Below are 17,043 nucleotides of genomic sequence, written 5' to 3'. Positions count from 1 at the left end.
TTAGCAGGACCGAGGGCTTCTTCTTCCACTGGTGCCCCAACAAGGTCTTCCTCTGCTACATATGCACTTGGCTCATGGGTCAATCCATGTATGTAGACTTTTGCTAGTGGTTTAGTCCCTGGGAGCTCTGGTTGGTTGGCATTGTTATTCTTTTCCCTGGGAGCTCTGGTTTGTTGGCATTGTTGTTCTTATGGGGTTGCAAGCCCCTTCAGCTCTTTCAACCCCTTCTCTAATTCCTGCAGTGTGGGGTCCTGTTCTCAGTGCAATGGTTTGCTGCTAGCACTCGCCTCTGTATTTGACATGCTCTGGCTGTTTCTCAGGAGATACCTATATCTGGTTCCTGTCAGCATGCCCTTCTTAGCTTCTTCAATCTTATCTAGTCTTGGTGGCTGAATATATGGGGTACATGTGGGACAGGTTCTGAATGGTTGTTCCTTAAGACTATGCTCCAAACTTTGCCTCCATATCCCCTCCCGTGAATATTTTTGTTCCCCCTTTTAAGGACTGAAGCATCCACACTTTGGTGGTCCTTCTTTAGCTTCATGTAGTCTGTGGATTGTATCTTGGGTAATTTGAGCTTTTGGTCTAATATCCACTTATCAGTGAGTGTATATCATGTGTGTTTTTCTGTGATTGGGTTACCTCACTCAGGATTTTCTAGTTCAATCCATTTGCTATTATTTCTATCTTCCTGTATCTGTTGAAGCCTGTTTTGTGACTGATTATATGGTTAATTTTGGAGAAGGTACCATGAGGTGCTTTGAGAAGAAGGTGGATCCTTTTGTTTTAGGATCAAATATTCTATAAATATCTGTTAAGTCCATTTGGTTCATAATTTCTATTGGTTTCTCTATATCTCTGTTTAATTTCTGTTTCTGTGATCTGTCCACTGATGAGAGTGTTGACATCTCCTACTATTATTGTATGAAGTGCAATGTGTGATTTGAGCTTTAGTAAGGTTTCTTTTATACATGTAGATGCCCTAGCAGTTGATGACTTTTGGTTAAAAGTTGATTTTATTTGATGTTAAAATGGCAATTCCAGCTTGTTTCTTTAGATCATTTGTTTGGAAAGCTGTTTTCCAGTCCTTTACAATGACTTATTGTCTGTCTTTGTCTCTGAGGAGTGTTTCCTGTATACCGAGAAATGTTGGGTCTTCTATATGTATCTGGTCTGTTAGTTTATGGCTTTTATTGGGGAATTGAGTCCATTGATGTTAAGAGATGTTAAGTAATACTGATTGTTGCTTCCTGTTACTTTCATTGTTAGAGGTGGAATTATGTTTGTGTGTCTCTCTTTTGGTTTCATTGCAAGGAGATTACTTTCTTGCTTTTTCTAGTGTGTAGTTTCCCTCTTTGCGTTGTACTTGTCCATCTATTATACTTTGTACATCTATCTTTGTAGAAAGATATCGTGTAAATTCTGTTTTGTCGTGGAATATCTTGGTTTTTTTTTCATCTATGTTAATTGAGAATTTTGGTGGATATAGTAGCCTGGGCTGGTATTTGTGTTCTTTGAGGGTCTGTATGACATCTGCCCATGATCTCGCTTTCATAGTCTCTGGTGAGAAGTCTGGTATAGTTCTTATAGCTTTGCCTTTGTATGTTACTTGACCTTTTTCCCTTACTGCTTTTAATATTCTGTCTTTGTTTTGTGTATTTGGTGTTTTGAGTATTATGTGACAGAGGGAATTTCTCTTGCGGTTCAATCTATTTGCAGTACTGTAGGCTTCTTGTATGTTTATGGGCATGTCTTTCTTTGGGTTGGAGAAGTTTTTTCTATAATTTTGTGGAATATATTTACTGGCCCTATAAGTTGGGAGTCTTCACTCTCTTCTATACTTATTATCCTTAGGTTTGATCTTCTCATTGTATCCAGGGTTTCCTTTATGTTCTGGGCTAGGAGCTTTTGGCATTTTACATTATCTTTGACAGTTGTGTTAATGTTTTCTATGAGATCTTCTGCCCCCGAGATTCTCTCTTCTATTTCTTTTATTCTGTTCAGCTTGCATGTATATATGGGCTTTCTGTCGTTTTTGTTGTTATTGAAGACCAGTCTACTCCATGCAAATCTGAGAGGATGCATGGGATTATTTCTATCTTGTATTTGAGACCTGTTTTGTGACCAATTATGGGGTCAGTTTTGGAGAAGGTACAATGTGGTGCTGAGAAGAAGGTATATTCTTTTCTTTTAGGGTCAAATGTTCTATACATATCTGTTTAATCCATTTGGTTCATAACTTCTGCTAGTTTCTCGATATCTTCATTTAGTTTCTGTTTCCCTGATCTATCCATTGATGAGAGTGGATTGTTGAAGTCTCCTACTATTATTGGGTAAGGTGAAATGTGTTCTTTCAGCTTTATTAAGGTTTCTTTTGTGAATTTGGGTTCCTTGCATGAGACATATAGATGTTCAGAATTTAGAGTTCATCTTAGTGGATTTTTCCTGCCCCTGAGATTCTCTCTTATATCTCTTGTATTCTGTTGGTGATGCTTGCATCTATGACTCCTGATCTTGTTCCTAGGTTTTCTATCTCCAGGGTTGTCTCTCTTTGTGATGTCTTTATTGCTTCTATTTCCATTTTTAAATCCTTGACGGTTTTGTTCAATTCCTTCACATGTTTAATTGTGGTTTTCTGTAATTCTTCAAGGGATTTTTGTGTTTCCTCCTTAAGTTCTTCTATCTGTTTGCCTGTAAGGTCTTGTATTTCTTTAAGGGAGTTATTTATGTATTTTTTAAATTCCTCTGTCATCATCATGGGACGTGATTTGAAATCAGGGCTTGCTGCTGTGCCAGGAACTGGGTTCTGATGATGCCAAGTGGCCCTGGGTTTCTGTTGCTTAGGTCCTTGCCCGTGCCTCTCGCCATCTGATTATTTCTGTTGTTAGCTGGTCTTGATGTCTCTGACAATGCCTTGACTCTGCTGTAAGCCTGTGTGTCAGCACTACTGTGGCACCATTACAGAGAGCTGTGATACAGAATCAGCTCAGGGTACAGACTGCTGCTCAGTTCCTGTGTCCAGAGGGCTCCAGGCGGGTTCCACTCATGCCAGGAATGTGAGCAGAAGTGGTCATCTCAGCTGTGCTCTCAGGAGTGTCAGCACTTCTGGAAGACCAGTTCTTTCACAGGTGGATCTATGTACAGAGAGCTGTGGGACAGGGTCAGCTCAGAGCACAGATAGAAATGGGAAGGATGCTATCTCACACTGCTCCGGTTGGGTCTATTGGAGCAGAAGTTGTGGTCTTACCTATGCTCTCAGATGTGTCAGCACTCCTTGGAGACTAGGTTCCTCCCAGGGGGTCTGGGTACACAGAGTTATGACAGTGGGTCCAGTATGATATTTTTTTACATTCCATTTTTAAATGTAGGATCCAAGATTTATGAACATTGTGTCCCAAAACTTGGAATGCTTTGTATTTATTTCCATAGCCTTTATTTCTGGTATAATGCATATTTTTTCATTCAGTAGAGAGTTGTGATAGCTGCACAGTTTTCATGAGTTTGTGTGCTTTCTGTTGTGTCTGTTGTTGTTGATGTCCAGCTTTGATCAGTGGTAGTCTTATCAGGTGCAGGGACTTATTTCACATTTTTTCTATCTGTTGTGACCTGCTTAGTGTCTGAGTATATGATCAGTTTTTGATAAAGACTAATGAAATGATGAAAGAGATATATATTCTTTTGTGTTTGTATTAAATGTTCTCTAAATATTTAGTTACTTTTGGTATAAACCATCTGTTAGATCAAGAAAAATACAAAAATTTTAGGTGTAAAATAGTCAAACCTCCTTTTTTGCATGCCTAGGTATATATTTCAATGATTCTTTCCCTCCATGTTGAAAAATATTGTTGTCGTTAATTGTAACACTATATTACTAGTAAAGGATTTAAGGTCAAAGAATGTGATTGAATTAATTAGATGAAAATCCTTCACATTATTAACTGAATCGGAGTATCCAAAACATTTTATGAGAATAGGTTAATATGACGGAAATCAATGCAGATACTTACATAAAATCATTGTACTAAGATTTCAGACCCCTATGGAAGTGTTAGGGGGAGATTTTCAGAAACTATAGTGACAATAATGACAATCCCCTAGAAAGGTAGTATCAACTAAACTGCACCCTGGCCATTCTCACAGAGTAGCCAACCAAAATAAGAATATACAAGGGCTGGTCTGAGGCCATCCACACATATAAAGCAGAGGGCTGACAGATCTCTGGCTCCCATGGGAAAAGATGTGGCTAGTCCTGAGAGACTCAATGCCCTGGGAAATGAGGTTGTCCTATGGGGGCACCCTCTCATAAGCAAAGGGGATGGGATATGGAGTGGGGGACTCTGGGAGGGGTTACCAGGAGGGGTCCACATTTCAGATGTAAATAAATGAAATAATTTAAGACTATGTGCATTAAGCATACTAAGAAATGAAATTCTTGATACCATTTCACAGTCCCTTGCACACAAATTCCGTGGGGAAGAGAGATGAACACCCAGGATTGCAAACATCCCGAAACTCCAGGGCAGACTGCCACCTCTGCACACCTCTGCCCACAACCCTGGTCCAAGAGGAAACTGCACAGTGCCACTGGACACAGGGATATAGAAAGAGCCGCCAGTACCTGTGGTTCTGGTCTGCGCTCAGGACAGAACTGAAATGGCCAAACAGCTCCCTGCGCCCAAATCCTGTGAGGGAGAGAGCTGGAACCTCAGAATTGTGGATACTACTGAGAAGTCAGAGGAGACTACCTTCTGCCCACAGTCCAGACCCAAGAGGGAATCGGCAACTGTGCCCACTGGGTGCAAGGACCTAGGAGCAATCAGTGGCAGGACCCTTTGATTCCTGTCCACTCCTAGAGCTGGAAGACAGTCTGCAGAAGTGCTGACAAGCCTGAGAGCAGAGCACCTGTTCTCAGAAAAGGCTGAATGAAAATAGGAAAACAGTTCTACAGGAGTGCTGACACAGAGGCCTACAGCAGGGTCAAGTCACTCTCAGAAACAGCAAGACAAACACACACCAGAGACAACCCAATGGCTAGAGGTAAGCGCAGGAACCTAAGTAAAAGAAACCAAGACTACTTGGCATGATCAGAGCCCAGTTCTCCTACCAAAGAAAATACGGATATCCAAACACACCAGAAAAGCAAGATTTAGATTTAGAATCATGTTATTTGATAATGATGGAGGACTTTAGGAAAGACATAAAGAACTCACTTAAAGAAGTACAGGAAAGCATAAGTAAAAAAGTATTAGCCCTTAGAGAGGAAACACAAAATTCCCTGAAAGAATTACAGGACAACACAACCAAACAGGTAAAGGAATTGAAAATGGAAATAGAAACAATAAAGAAAGCACAAAGGTAGACATCCCTAGTGATAGACCTAAGAAAGAGAAAAAGAGCTGTAAATACAAGCATCACCAACATAACACAAGAGATAGAAGAGAGAATCTCAGGGTCAGAAGATACCATAGAAAACATCAACACAACTGCCAATGATAATGTAAACCGCAAAATGCTCCTAGCCCAAAACATACAGGAAATCTGTGACACAATCAGAAGATCAAACCTAAGCATAATAGGTATAGAAGACAGGAAAGACTCCCAACTTAAAGAGCCAGTACATATATTCAACAAAATTAGAGAAGAAAACTTCCCTAACCTAAAGAAAGAGATGCCCATAAACATACAAGAAATCTAGAGAATTCCAAATAGATTGGCCCAGAAGAGAAATTCCTCCCGTCACATAATAGTTAAAACACCAAATGCACAAAACAAAGAATATTAAAAGCTGTAAGGAAAAAAGGTCAAGTGACGTATAAAGGCAGACCTTTAAGAATTACACCAGACTTCTGACCAGAGACTATGAAAGCCACAAGATCCTAGACAGATGTCGTACAGACCTTAAGAGAACAGAAATGCCAGCCCAGGTTACTGTGTCTAACAAAACTCAATTAACATAGAGGGAGAAACCAAGATATTCCATGATAAAACAAAATTTATGCAATATCTTTCTACAAATCCAGTCTTATAAAGGATAATAGATGCAAAACTCCCAACACAAGGAGAGAAAATACACCATAGAGAAAGCAATAATATAATTTCCTTCCAATGAAACCAAAAGAGAGACAAACATAATTCCACCTCTAACAAGGAAAATAACAAGAAGTGACAATCACTATTCCTTAATATCTCTCAACACCCATGGAATAAATTCCCCAATAAAAAGACATAGACGGACAGACTGGATACGTAAAGAGGACCCAGCATTTTCTGCATTTAGGAAACACACCTCAGAGACAAAGACAGGCACTACCTGAGAGTAAATTGCTGGAAACAACTTTCCAAGCAAATGGCCGGAAGAAAAAAGCTGGAGTTGTCATTCTAATATAAAATAAAATTGACTTTCAAGCAAAAGTCATTAAAAAACATAACGAAGGACACATCATATTCACCAAAGGAAAAATCAACCAAGATGAACTATCAATCCTAAATATCTATGCTCCAAATACAAGGGCACCTACATGCATAAAAGAAACCTTACTAAAGCTCAAATCACACATTGAACCTCACACAATAATAGTAGGAAATTGCAACACCCCATGCTCATCAATGGACAGATCATAGAAACAGAAATTAAACAGAGACATAGAGAAACTAACAGAAGTTATGAACCAAATGGATTTAACAGATATTTATACAACATTCCATCCTAAATCAAAAGGATATACATTCTTCTCAGCACATCATGGAACATTTTCAAAAATTGACCATATACTTGGCCACAAAACAGGCCACAACAGATACAGGGAGATAGAAATAATTCCATGCATCCTATCAGTTTACCATGCACTAAGACTGGTCTTCAATAACAACAGTAATGAGAGAAAGCCCACATATACATGGAATGTGAACAATGCTCTACTCAATGAGAACTGGTCAAGGATGAAATAAAGAAATAAAGTAAAGACTTCTTAAAATTTAATGAAAATGAAAAATAATCCCAAAAGGAGTAAAAGGCAGGAAAATAATCAAACTCAGGGCTGAAATCGGCCAAGTAGAAACAAAAAGGACTATAGAAAGAATCAGCAAAACCAGGAGCTGGTTCTTTGACAAAATCAACAAGATAGATAAACCCTTAGGCAGACTAACCAGAGGTCACAGAGAGTGTATCCAAATTAACAAAATCAGAAATGAGAAGGGAGACACAACAACAGAATCTGAAGAAATTTTAAAAAATCATCAGATCCTACTACAAAAGACTATATTCAACAAAACTGGAAAATCTGGAGGGAATGGACAATTTTCTAGACAGATATCAGGTACCAAAGTTAAATCAGGAACAAATAAGCCATGTAAACAACCCTATAACCCCTAAAGAAATAGAAACATTTATTAAAAGTCTCCCAACAAAAAAACAGCCCAGGACCAGATTGGTTTCGTGCAGAATTCTATCAGACTTTCATAGAAGACCTCATACCAATACTATCCAGACTATTCCAGAACATAGAAACAGACAGCACTACCAAATTCCTTCTACGAAGCCGCAATTACTCTTATACTGAAACCACACAAAGATCCAACAAAGAAAGAGAACTTCAGGCCAATTTCCCTCATGAATATTGGTGCAAAAATATTCAATAAAATTCTTGCAAACCAAATTGAAGAACACATCAAAACGATGATTCATCATGATCAAGTAGGCTTCATCCCAGGGATACAGGGATGTCTTAATATACAAAATCCATCAATGTAATCCACTATATGAACAAACTCAAAGATAAAAACCACATGATCATTTCAGTAGTTGCTGAGAAAGCATTTCACAAAATTCAATACCCCTTCATGGTAAAAGTCCTGGAATGATCAGGAACTTAAGGCCCATATCTTAACATAATAAAAGCAATATACAGCAAAGCAGTAGCTAACATCAAACTAAATGGAGAGAAACTCGAAGCAATCCCACTAAAATCAGGGACTAGACAAGGCTGTCCACTCTCTCCCTACTTATTCAATAAAGTTCTTGAAGTTCTAGCCAGAGCAATCAGACAACAAAAGGAGGTCAAGGGGATACAGATCAGAAAAGAAGAAGTCAAAATATCACTATTTGCAGATGATATGATAGTATATTTAAGTGATCCCAAAAGTTCCACCAGAGAACTATGAAACCTGGTAAACACCTTCAGCAAAGTGTCCTGGCATATAATTAATTCAAATAAATCAGTAGCCTTCCTCTACACAAAAGAGAAACAAGCCGAGAAAGAAACTAGGGAAATGACATCCTTCATAATAGTCCCAAGTAATATAAAATACCTCAGTGTGACTTTAACCAACAAGTGAAAGATCTGTATGACAAGAACTTCAAGCCTCTGAAGAAAGAAATTGAAGAAGGTCTCAGAAGATGGAATGATCTCCCATGCTCATGGATTGGCAGGATTAATATAGTAAAAATGGCCATTATACCAAAAGCGATCTACAGATTCAATGCCATCCGTGTCAAAATTCCAACCCAATTCTTCATAGAGTTAGACAGAAAAATTTGCATATTTATCTGGAATAACAAAAAACCCAGGATAGCTAAAACTATCCTGAACAATAAAAAGACTTCTGGGGGAATCACTATCCCTGAACTCAAGCACTATTACAGAGCAATAGTGATAAAATGTGTATGGTATTGGTACAGGTAGACCAGTGGAATAGAATTGAAGACCTAGAAATGAACCCACACACCTTGATTTTTGACAAAGGAGCCAAAACCATCCAATGGTAAAAAGATAACATTTTCAGCAAATGGTGCTGGTTCAACTGGAGGTCAGTATGTAGAAGAATGTAGATCGATCCATTCTTATCACCCTATACAAAGCTTAAGTCCAAGTGGATCAAGGACCTCCACATCAAACCAGATACACTCAAACTAATAGAAGAAAAAGTGGGGAAAAATCTCGAACCCATGGGCGCTGGAGAAAACTTCCTGAACAAATCACTAATAGCTTATGCGCTTAAGATAAAAAATCAACAAATGGGATCTCATAAAACTGCAAAGCTTATGTAAGGCAAAGGACACTGTCATTAGGACAAAACGGCAACCAACGGATTGGGAAAAGATCTTTACCAATCCTACAACTGTATATCTACAATATACAAAGAACTTACAAAGTAAGACTGTAAGGAGACAAATATCCCTACCAGAAATGGGGTTCAGAGCTAAACAGAGAATTCATAGCTGAGGAATGCCGAATGGCTGAGAAACACCTAAAGAAATGTTCAACATCTTTGGGGGAAATGCGAATCAAAACAACCCTGAGATTCCGCTTTACACATGTCAGAATGACTAAGATCAAAAACTCAGGTGGCAGCAGATCCTTGCGATGATGTGGAGAAAGAGGAACATTCTTCCATCGTTGGTGGGATTGCAGACTGGTACAACCATTCTGGAAATCAGTCTAGAGGTTCCTCAGAAAATTGAACATTGAACTCCCTGAGAACCCATCTACACCTCCTTTGGGTATACACCCAAAAGATGCCCCAACACATAACAAAGTCACATGTTCCACTGAGTTCACAGCAGCCTCATTAATAATAGCCAGAAGCTGGAAAGAATCCAGATGCCCTTCAACAGAGGAATGGATACAGAAAATGAGGTACATCCGCACAATTGAATACTACTCAGCTATCAAAAACAATGATATTATGAAATTCATAGGCAAATGGATGGAACTGGAAAATATCATCCTGAGTGAGGTAAAGCAGTCACAGGAAAGCACACATGGTATGTACTCATTGATAAGTGGAAATTAGCCCAAATGTTCGAAGTACCATAGATGCCCAGAACACATGAAACTCAAGAAGTATGACCAAAATGTGAATGCTTCACTTCTTCTTAAAAATGGGAACAAGAATACTTTGGCAGGGAATAGGGAGGCAAAGTTTAGAACAGAGGCAGTAGGAACACCCATTCAAAGCCTGTCCCACATGTGGCCTATACATATACAGCCACCAAACTAGATAAGATGCATGATGTAAAGAATTGCAGGTTGACAGGAACCAGATGTAGATCTCTCCTGAGAGACACAGCCAGAATATGGCAAATACATACGCAAATGCCAGCAGCAAACCACTGAACATGGAATGGGACCCCCGTTGAAGGAGTCAGACAAAGGATTGAAAGAGCTGAAGGTGTTTGAGACCCCATATGAACAACAATGCCAACCAGAGCTTCCAGGGACTAAGCCACTACCCAAAGACTATACATGGATTGACCCTGGGCTCCAACTCCATACTTAGCAATGAATAGCCTAGCAAGAGAACCATGTGATGAGTTTACTGTATGCAATCATACTTTTAATAGAGTTATCAGAAAAAATATATAATGGATGTTTCCAGAAAGTGCCCAACTGTAGTTGCCAAGATACAATGACATTTGCAAGCTATACAGAGTACACAAGGTTAATGTTTGAAAATAATTGTTTTGTGAAGCTTCTATATCCTTTGCTGACTTTCTGGTAATAGAGAACTATATATAGGGGCCTGAATGTTCCACTGTTGGAAATATTTCTTCTGGTATTAGGAACCTAATTGGACAAGAACTTTGGGCAAGAACTATTGACTCTACACTTAAAATTATGTGGCACATACTTCTCAAGCCAAACAGGCTAGGCCATCTCCAGGATTCACCACAGTTCAACCCATTTAAATACTTTTATTTCATAGCAATTCAAACTTCAAAGCATTCATGGAGTAGCAAACAAATTTCAGGGCTCTAATGCTCTTCGGTATTACCAATGAAAGTTTCTAGAGACATTTATATAGACCACATTTTACACATCCAATTTGAGAGAAAAACTCATTAAAAAAATCTTTGCTAGGTTTTGTTGAGCAATGAAAAGGATAATTATGTAAATTTGTTTAGTATTTAATTTTTCAACGTGCAAGATATGAATATAAATTAAAAACGTGTTACGTGATCATCTTTGCCTAGGAAATGATATGATCAGCAGTAACATATGCATTCAAAAGAGACAACATAGCAAGGACCAGCAACTCAGCAGTCACACCCTAGTTCTGAGATTTTATCAACACTTTCCACAGTCATCAGTTTTACAGCTGATTTACTCTTGGTAGGGAACCTGTTTTTCATGAATCCATGACTCAATCTCCCCATTCATTTTCTATTCTATATGTTTAGCATTTGTAGTCTCTGGGTTTTCTTGGTCTGTCTTCCATAGATCATCTTGTCATTCATTCAGGTTTCAACAATGGGTTTTCAGTACCCTGAGGAACATAATTTTGGATCCAGTGAATTTCTGAATCTGGCCAGTTCCCATAACCTGCCATAACATCTCTCCAAAGTACTGTGATTATGAATTTGTTTCAGAAGGATGTAAACTGGTTTTGTAGCAGTAGGCTGTCCTTGCCCTGACTTTAAACAATTGTATAAAAACCAGAAGATTGAATATTCTGTAGGAAAGTTACACTACTCTTCTCCAACTCCTGCATTTTTAAGTAAATTTTAAATTTTTCATTAAATCTTTCCAGAAACAATTGATGCTAAGAGTTGTAAAAAATACCTGTCATGTGACTCAGTTAGAACAGATTGTTGGTAACCTTTTTGAAAAAGTTTGGCAGTATATGGAGGAGAATTGTCAGTGTTAATACTTTACTGAGGACTAAAATAGCAAAGTATCTGAATAAAAGGGTGACCATAACTTTACCTGCTTCTCCTGATATCAGAACAGCAAAAATGAGCAAAAATCTCCTGACCAAACAGGGGATGTGAGTAACATCCATGTGCAAATATGATTTATAGTAGCCCTCTAGGAGTTACAGCATAATTGAGTAAAGGCATGATATTATTGATTACTCTTGAAGCGTATTTTTAGCTGTCAGGTGACCCTGCTGTTTAGTTAGTGAAAATTTCACTTCAATACTGAAGCATTTTGATATAACTAAGCATTTATGAGATTCTTGTACTTCCTTTTATTTATTCATTCCTAGGAAAGTGACAGTGGTAAGGGAATCTTCCTCTGCATTTCCCTTATTCAAAACTCCTGAAATCTTAGAATGTAACCTTATATAACCAGAATAAAGTATATTTCCCTGTGTCTGCAATTCCTGTTGAATCACTTTTGTAAAGTATGAATTGAGGTTCCCGATGAAGTAATCCATATTGATTCTAAATGCTTCCTTACTAGTACTGTATATTGTCTATCACAATATAAGTTTAGAAGTTGAGGGTAACATTTACAGCAAAGTTAATCATGAGAAGTTCCATTTGTTGTACCAAAACACCCGAGTGAGCAAAAATCAGTAAAGTATATCTAGAAACCAGGGCAGTATTACCATATTTGGTGTCATTTATAAAGAATCCAGTAACTTATACTATGCATGTGTCACAACATTTATTTGTTCGTAAGCCTTAAGAGGATTTGTAATATGTCATTGAGCATCATTATACATGTATTCTACTGCTAATCTTGCACAAAGTTATAGGCATATTATTTTGCTGATTTCTGTCAGTTTAGTCTTGACATATTTCTGAATAATCGTCATATACTGTAAATATTCATCCCCACCCAATAACACAAGCCTTTGCTAGGATCTTCCAATCAGAGGAGACAAAATCATCTCCACACATCAAATCAAAGACACAAAATAAATATAAAAGGAATAGTCTACCGATAGTGAGCACAAGCTTACTTAACATCCTTTATAATCTTGAATGAGGTTGGTATATAATTTTAACTTGCTGCCACAGTTTATCAGGATAGATATATCATTCACATGGAAGAGAGTAAATCTCTCCATGTCTTGTTTCATCTCGTGGACTTTATACAGAGCCTTTCAAATAATAGATGTGTAGTGTAAAGAGTTGATTCTTTTATCTGTAGGGTACAAATTTCCTTAATAACTTCAGTGAAAGATGTAGTGAAGCAGCAGAAATGTCAGGAACTTCAGTTGATTATAATGGTTAGGAGTGGAGGAAATTGGAGGTGGAGGGTAATAGTGTAAGGCAGGAGGTAAACTAAAAATTTCATTTCAGAGAGAGACACTAGATATCGCTCTGTCTCTCTGTCTCTGTCTCTGTCTCTCTCTCTCTCTGCACCTCTCTGTCTCTCTCTCTCTCTGCACCTCTCTCTCTCTCTCTCTCTCTCTCTCTCTCTCTCTCTCTCTCTCTCTCTCTCACACACACACACACACACACCACAAACAAGCTGGCACACACATTTAAGTTCCTATTTTTCTTCTATTCCCAATGTTCTGCTTTTTCCTGCTCATTTTCACTATTGATTTTAGCTGTGTCACTCTTGTCTACCTATTTCCTTTCAAAGCTGATGATAATCAATAGGAATTGTTTTTTCGGGCCCCATTGAATGCATCAAAATCTCCCTTAATTGTTCTTCCTCAGGTCAAATATTGGGCACAATGGCAAACAAGAGCTGAGGGGAAGCAGTGAAATGAATGAGGAATCATTTATATATGGACCATTTTGAATCCATCCTTTGAACTAATCTAAATTTTTTAGGTATTAAAATCAAAAGTTTTGACATTTGGCTGCCAATAGTCATTTTTTAAAATATGTATTGAAGTCACAGTTTGCCTTAACACTATATATGTGTGATCTAAGTTCTTCCAAATGGTGCTTTATTAGCTTAGCCCACTGACAGATTAAGAGTGTGGTGGTGATAAAGTAAAAATAGGAGACGAATTCATCATCATGGCACTTTCTCTGTATTTTCCACAGACAAAACTATCCTGAAGGGCAGGCATGGTAATTCTAGATTCTTATGTTTCATCATGGATTTTGTGGAAATTTCTATCAAATGGTTGCTTGCAATAAGGAAGGGGAGATGCAGACTTTATATAAGGTTATTTTGGAAAATGAGAAGTTCAGTGTAGATTCATGGGCAAAATGCCAGTCTCTATTTTCTGGCAGGTTCTCTAGACAAGGTCACTTAATCTTTAAATAAATAACCTTGACATGGCTATCAGCATATATGCTGCAGTGGGTGCCTGAGTTAGGCAAGAGCAGTGCATTGTAAGGGACTAGTGTTTTAACACAGAACAGTTTTTCAGCATGCCTTAGGGAAATGGAAAGTTCTAGCATCTGATTTCTTTCTGTGTCTGTTTTTTATCTCCTATCTTTCTCCAACTCCTTCCATGATTGCTACTCCTAAATGCAGAAGATCCTAGCCAATTTTATCCCTACAATGCTATTTGAACTCTCATATTGTAAATATATTAAATTAATACCCACATACATACTGTGGGAGAATGGAGACCGCCAGGACCTTGTTAAAGTAGAGTGGGTCCAAGACCCCAGAACTCGGGTCCACACATGAGATGGTAGATACCTCCCTTGCTTCCTGCCAGGAAAATGTGCCACATTATCCACATCGGTCATTTGACCCAGAACAGAGTTCTTCATAGTAATGAGTATCAAGACTCCCTGAGCAGTTATCCAATAATCTCCCCTTTCCTTGAGTTTCCTTCCTGCAAAAGGTCCTTAATCTCTGGTCTACCCTGAAATGTTGGGAGGCATCCACTTTCTATGGTGAACAGCAAATAAACAGTATGGATAAACATCAACTGTCTGTTCCATTGAAATAGCCATGGGGAGCATGAAGAAGGCCTTTGCCTACAGAGCTGCAGCCTAAGTTGAATGCAGAAGGCCTCTCTATGCTTCCAAACAATCACCTCTTCTTTTTTTTTTTTCTTTTCCTTTCTTTTTTTCAGAGCTGGGGACCGAACCCAGGGCCTTGTGCTTGCTAGGCAAGCGCTCTACCACTGAGCTAAATCCCCAACCCCAACAATCACCTCTTAAACTAAGGACAATTACACATGAGTTAAGCCAGAGTTCCTCATTTCCCTACACTGCATTTGTAGTTGCTTTCAGGCCACAGGTCTCCAATGGTCCTAGCATCTTTGAAGGCCTGTGGACACTCAATCCTTCATTCTTGACTTCTCTGTTCACCCCTGTGGATCATTGGTCACCAGGGCAAATAGGTCATGAGTGACAGACTTGGGGTTTAGAGACTCTGTGAATACCAACAGAAATGACATACTTGGAGGTAGAAGGTGTGAGTCCTGGATCCCCCAGTTTGGAAAGACTTTGTTGAACAAATCCTCTTAGACCTCCAAAAAATGTGTCCTGTCTTAGCTGATAAAAGCTGAAAAACTTGGCAGCCACTGTGGTTAGTAGTTCAAATATACCTCAATAAATCAAAAAAATTGTTGTTTGGGAATTGTGGGATAGTTTTTAGGTTGGACTCTCAATGGAATTCTTCCAGTGGGCAGATTTGTTGTTCCCTCCTTTATAGTGGTGGCATAGATGAAAATTTATGGAAATGGGATTATAATATAATAGATAAAGATAACAAATATTGGTAATTGAAAAAAAGGGCTAACCTCACCTTAGACAAAAAAGCAAAGTTGTCTTTAAAAACAAGGACTGCTTAAATTATAAAAAACAAAATTCATCCAAAATATGTGTGGGTGTTTGTTTGGTTATATTAAAAAGGTCTTATACCTCTAACAGTTTCTACTATTTTGCAATGCATTTGTGTTGATCTTTGGATAGTCCACAGTGATATGGATCCAATATGACATGGGAAGACCCCTTGAGAATCTTGGCTACAGTAAGAAAAATTTGAGAAAATCAAATAAGACAGGAAACTTGATCTACTGATTCCTTGACATGGGAACAGCACAATAACTCTCTTAGACCTAAAAATGTCTCTAGCCAAAACTTCAGCCACAAATATACAATAAATCGTGTTGGTCATGGAATTCTTAAGATTTGTTGTACCCTCCTTTATATGGCATAGATGAAAATTTATCACAATTGGTAATTGAAAAAATTAACTCATACAAAAAGCAGTTGTCTTTTGCCTGCTTAAACAAAAAACAAAATTCATCCTTAACTGATCTGTACACTTTGCACAATCTATACAGATATCATAATGGTACTAAAATTTTGGTTGTGAGATTCATATATTACAGAATGTACAGCTTTGATAAAATCCACCCTCAGAGAAGCTGAACTGACCTGCTGTTCCAGCCCCCTGATTCCTGATTCTATCCAGAGACTTGCTTCAGGAGCTATTACTGATTCCAGATGATCTGTCCTCATCCAACTGTTCAGATAGATACAGTCAGAACTTCAGTCAATCCCTGAGCCTTCTAAGCATACAGAGACTGGATAGCAGATATTAAAACTATCTTTAATCCAGTCTAGCCAAATTTTAAAAATTTTCCTACCCTTCCCAACCCATTTAAAACATTTTCTGCCATCCCTATTCTGTAGAATGAAGTCATGGAGAGTTATCAGCCTAATACCTTGGTTTTGGGTGTCCGGTTATGGTTATTTTACAAATTATAGATAGGTTGTCACTTTAAGTGACAATTTGGAAATGTCATAATTTTGAACAGGGAGGAAATAGATATGATGCATTACTAATTTTATTCTTGAACAAAACATTGTATAGCTATAATCTTAAATTGATAGAAGTCTATGTATTTGATGCAAAATTGAACTTATAATTTCTTATGTTGGCTCAGAATTTATATATTGATATAGAATTAAGGTTTTCATTGGTATGAATCAGTATGTTGATGCAAAATTTCAAATTAATATTGTTACTCTTAGATAGGCATTATGACTATGCAACTCATTTAAGAATACGGGGCTTTGACCCAGTCCTAAGTACTGTTATTACAAACTGTTTATGAGAACACAAGTTAAGGGCCAGATATTAAACTCATGGATATGTTAGAATCTGATTTAGTTATAATGAAGTGTTTTGAGTTACTGAAATAGATATGGGTAAAAGTAGGTAAGGTTTAACAGTTCAGATATACTTTATATAGATAGATAGTCTTAAAAATATCATATGTCCAAAGAATGTGACATTAATGTTATTAAATTACTAAGGATCATTTGACAATGAGACATGTCTGCTACTGACAGCTTTCCAATTCTCCTCCAAAGAAGAAATTGAGCATAAAAACTTCAATATAAAGTTGCTTCAGTAATGACAAGGTAGCAACTGC

This window comes from Rattus rattus, chromosome 2 (genome assembly GCF_011064425.1).
Source record: "Rattus rattus isolate New Zealand chromosome 2, Rrattus_CSIRO_v1, whole genome shotgun sequence".
NCBI classification, from domain to species: Eukaryota; Metazoa; Chordata; class Mammalia; order Rodentia; family Muridae; genus Rattus; species Rattus rattus.
The sequence above is the reverse complement of the archived record's forward strand: the minus strand, read 5'-3'. Positions refer to the sequence as shown.